Consider the following 5079-nt stretch of genomic DNA (forward strand, 5'->3'; position numbering starts at 1 on the left):
AAGTTGGACGAGGGTTAGGATTTGAAATGGGAGCTACCTGGGGTAGGTTCTCAACTTCGGGTTCAGAGTTGTCATCATCCGCGAGGTCTTCAGCGTGGTGATCATTCAAAGGAATCAGATGATCATTCTCTGGTTCTTCTCCAAACCATCCAACAATGACTTCGTTCGGAAGGTACGGGTTGTCGTGGGGATGGAGTCCAGCCATGTTATCTACGCGAGAATTGGGGTAAGGAAATAATTATTAGACGAATTATCTAGATAATTATTAGAAAATCTTCATTAGTTACATCGCTATATGTAAAGTGCATACCAGTCATATGTAATCAACACAGGATAGGCCTTTGAATAAGTGACCTTAACTCCAAATTCATAAGGAATAGGGGTAAAGCAAAAATTTCACAGATTCTAAGTCTATAACATCCTAGTTACATATAGCCTTAGTGTATCCACTTAGCAACTATCAACTTAGTAATGAATATCCTTTTTAGTTCTCAAGTAAGTAATCATAGTAACACAAAACACCCCTATGGTATTTTAGACTTAGGTTCTGTTATAATGTTCTCATTGTGGTAATGTTGGCAAGTTTTTAGACTTGTTGCCATATCACAACCATTCTTGGGTATATGCTAATCACTCCTCGGACCAGCATAGTTGATCAGGCTATGCCACTCCCAAGACTGACCATACATCCCCAGGCTTACTTGTGATATTCAACAATCGTAATACTTTTGTTCTTATCGTTGTGACACTGATTTTAGCATGAATGCAGGCATGTATAATTTGTTAAATATTTTATCATTTAAAAGTATAAACTCTTAGACAGAGTGTTTTTTTTAATCCCAAAGTATTTATAGTTAGTATATCTTTTATGGGTTGATATACTTAATTCACTATAAACAACGCTCTGATACCAATCTGTCACACCCTAAAACCAAAACGGCAGAAACGTTCTAGGGCGGAGGACGTCATGTAATGTATCACAACAACGCAAAGTAGTAAACAAGCAATAACATCATCCATTGCATTAATAGTATAATTTTAATTACAAGTGTGTTCTTTCATAAAGTAACACAACATAATGAATCATCAAAATATAAGACGAGTCTGAACTGCTCCGTCTTCACAAAACCGGGTCGTCGTACCTGTCTATTTGTAACCTGAGAATACAAGTTATTTTGAAAGCGAGTATCAGCCAAAAAGCTGATGAATTCATAAGTATTAATGTGTCTTTGATTTGTAGAACTTGCAATGAAAGACTTGAAATTGTTTTGAAAGATTAATGCTAATTCCACTAATTATTTATAGCAGATTTTATAAGAATGAAGGTTCGATATCAAACACAAACCATGAAAAAGATGAAGGAGAAGCAAATAAATGTAGAAATATGAACGATAGAATAAAGACTAACATTATGCGTTGAACTTTGATGAAGTAGAAATTCTGAGATGCAATCGAAACAGAAAGAATACGAAGCAGAATACCATATATCTAAGTAACCGGTGAATATATAATTCAATAACTGAAAGGATTGTGATGTTTACGAAATTTAAGGTAAGATGTTCCGTTATCTTTTAAGGTGATTACATTTTTAGTGCTAAATTTGTGTGTGTGTGTGTGTGTGTGTGTGTGTGTGTATATATATATATATATACACACACGAAATATAATTGAAAATTTATTCCTAATTTTATATGATTTTTAATGCATGTTTATTGGAATATGAAGATTTGAAATATGAAATCCGAAAATTTAAGGTAAGATGTTGCGTTATCTTTAGGAAAATCTTCGGAAAAGTCCTAATATTTCATCCTAATTTACGAAAAAATCCCAAACTAAAATTTGTTTATGAAAAAGTCCCGATTACTGGAAAAAATGACGATTTGACATTTTTCCGGTTTATCTGTTTCAATACTTACTCGGTTTCATTAAAGTTCCATTATTTTACTATAATTTTCATTAAAGTCTCATTATTTTACTATAATTTGGGACTTTTTGTAAATTATGGTGAAATAATGAGATTTTATTAAAACCGAGTAAGTAATGAAACCGGTAACCTGGAAAATAGGACCAAATCGTCATTTTTTCCGGTAATTGAGACTTTTTCATAAACAAATTTTAGTTTGGAACTTTTTGTAAATTAGGGTAAAATATTGGAACTTTTCCGGAGATTCCTTTATCTTTAAGGTGATTACATTTTAGTGCTAAATTTGTATAGAATACGAAATCCGAAAATTCATATTGACTTTATGTGACTTTTAATGTAGGTTTATTATAATAGGAAGATTTGAAATATGATATCCATAAATTGAGGATTGAGGAATAGCATATTAATAGGACTACTAATTTTTTCGTTAAAGGGGGAAATTAACTTAGCATATATATATATATATATATATATATATATATATATATATATATAAAGAGAGAATTCAAAATTTTCCGAGAACCCGGGAACTAAAAGTGAAACGTTTGATCAATTTTTTGGACAGATTAGATTGATGATGATATAAGTGTAATTATCGCTAATCTTAATTGTATATTAGATTTTTTGAAAAAGATCACAAGGGCATAATGGACATAAAACATATCAATATTTCAATTTATTAACTAATTATAATTAATTTTAACTGAACCTCTCTCTCCTCTTACATCTTCTTTCTCTCTCTTATCTCATCTTCTTCACGCCTCCCCTCTCCAGTCTTCGCCTCCATCCGACGAATGTCTCTGATGTCGACTTCCACCACTTTCAACACCACACTGAGGATCGAATTGGACGTACTCACTATGGATCGATTGTTAACCTCAGTCAGTACCGATTTACGCCACAATCACCACCAATTCCCCCCTACAATCGTTGTCTACAAACACCACTTCATAGATTGTTAAGACACTGGCGATTAAAATCGCATGCACGATCTGGAAGTTTGTCTTCATTCAGAACGAACCAGGTAAGTTACAATCAAATCGATTTCCGACACTTTTGATCGAAATTTTCAGTCTCTGATAACTTCTCAAATCGATTTTCTGTTGCTTTCAATCGGTTTCCTGTTGATTTTACATATCATGTCGATTGTTGATTTGTGATTTACATTTTTGTTGCTTTGAAACGGTTTCCTGCTGACTTTTTCATATCATGTCGATTGTTGATTTGTGATTTAAAAATACGTTTCTATGAATGATTATATGAATTGTAAATTTTTTGTTGTAGATTAAAGAGTGGGATCATTTACGATTTTTTTAGTAATTTTTAGGAATTTAGATTAATTTTTCAAGAAAGTCGAAGGTGAATGAACTTCCGATCACATTCCTGATCGATGTTCTTTCTCTTCATGAAGCAGTGGGCGATGACGACAGTGACGTTTAGATGGAGATACTTTTGATACTATTCATCTACGTAATTCTGGTGAAAGCAACAGAAAATCGATAGTGATGTATCAAATTCATGATGTTGCTGATATACTCCAGCCAGTGCTTAAATCTAAATCTGATGTAAGTGAATTTTTTATTGGTGTCAATTCAAACAGGTAATAAATAAAATCAAAAATGGCTCGACTATTTATATGGTGATCTTGTTTCTAATCTTTTGATTTTAACTTTGGTGAATAATTAAATTGCTTTCATTTTCAGGTTGATAATTACTTGGGTACAATGATGATTTTCAAGTTTTTATAAAGCCTCAGGCAGATATAAAAAACTATTGTTCAGACCATGATAATCAATTGGCTGCGGCTTTGCTTGCTGATTTGCAAATCAAGATTAGATGATTGTTGATATTTTAGTCCATAAATTATCCAGCATAATTGAGGTGTAGAAGATTAGTTGTTGTTGGACTTGCATTATTATTAGCAAGTAGTTATTATTATTTCAGGAAGTTCTATCAATCCTAGTGAGAGAACATATCCAGAAGAAATGATCCTGACTAGTATCTCCACAATTGATGTGATGAATTCAATTGGTAGAGGAAAAAAGATTCCTTTGTTTTGTGTTGTTTGTCTTCCTCACAATGAGATTGTTGCTCAAATCTGTCGTCAAGCTGGTTTAGTTAAGCGATTGGAAAAAACTGAAAACTTGCTTGAGGTATTATTGCAAGAAATAGCAATGTACTTTAACTTTTTTTAATCGATGTGGACAATCTACTTGCCTTTTTTTACCCATAGTAGCAATCTACATACATTTCTTTACCCGTAATAGCAAAATGTGAGTATGTTTCTATTATATGTGAAAAGAAAATACATTGTTATTTCTCGTGATTCTTGTTTTTTACTCCAAAGTGAATTTTATGTGATTTTAGCAGTATTAAATTGTGACACCCCAAAACCGGAATGGCGGAAATGTTCTGGGGCTGAAGATGTCATGTACAGTATCACAACAAAGCATAGTAGTAAACAAACAATAACATCATCCATTGCATTAATAATATAATTTAATACAAGTGTGTTCTGTGAAGTTTATAAGACACCAAAAATGTAAATCATGATAAGAGATGAGTCTTGAACGGGCTCCATCTTTCTCAAAACATAGCATCGGTACCTGTCTACTGATGACCTGAGAATACAAGTTATTTTGAAAGAGTTTATCAGCTTTAAAGCTGGTGAGTTCATAAGCATTTTAGTGTTATTATTTGTATGAAAATGTTTGTGAGTGTTTGAATGTATAAGTTTGTAAATGTTTGTAGTACAGTTATGAGTGTTTACTTGTAGTAAAATGTTTGTTATAAATGTTTGTAAACCGTTTGTAAAATGTTCGTATCTTCCTAGAAAATCTCATATTTTCTACTAAACTGTAGTCTTCTACCAAGACCTAATGTTCAGTTTGTTTGTTTGTAAAAGTATGTATTTTTCCCAAGTCTAACTATCGTTATCAAAATATAGTTTGTACATTATCGTTTAATGAGAAAACGTTTCAAGGTAAATGTATTAGGGAAAATATTATAGAACTGTAGTTTTGTATGTGAAAACCACCGTAGTACTACTTACCTTAAAGCCAATGAATTATAAGGTAAGGTGAGATTTGTAACCATACTGATTGACGGTTGTAGGAAACAACGGTGAAAGACATCGAAACAAATGTGACATTTGT

General features: G+C 32.3%; 1 long non-coding RNA gene across 1 annotated transcript; it reads left to right on the forward strand.

Annotated features, from left to right (window-relative positions):
* Window positions 1-2630: 2630 nt before the first annotated feature.
* LOC145037533 (uncharacterized) lies at window positions 2631-4150 on the forward strand. Its single transcript, XR_013678891.1, has 3 exons — window positions 2631-2948; window positions 3209-3489; window positions 3628-4150. It is a non-coding gene; the product is annotated as an uncharacterized LOC145037533 (long non-coding RNA).
* Window positions 4151-5079: the final 929 nt, after the last annotated feature.

The sequence above is a fragment of the Lactuca saligna genome, chromosome 3 (assembly GCF_052625555.1).
Source record: "Lactuca saligna cultivar CGN05327 chromosome 3, ASM5262555v1, whole genome shotgun sequence".
Lineage (NCBI taxonomy): Eukaryota > Viridiplantae > Streptophyta > Magnoliopsida > Asterales > Asteraceae > Lactuca > Lactuca saligna.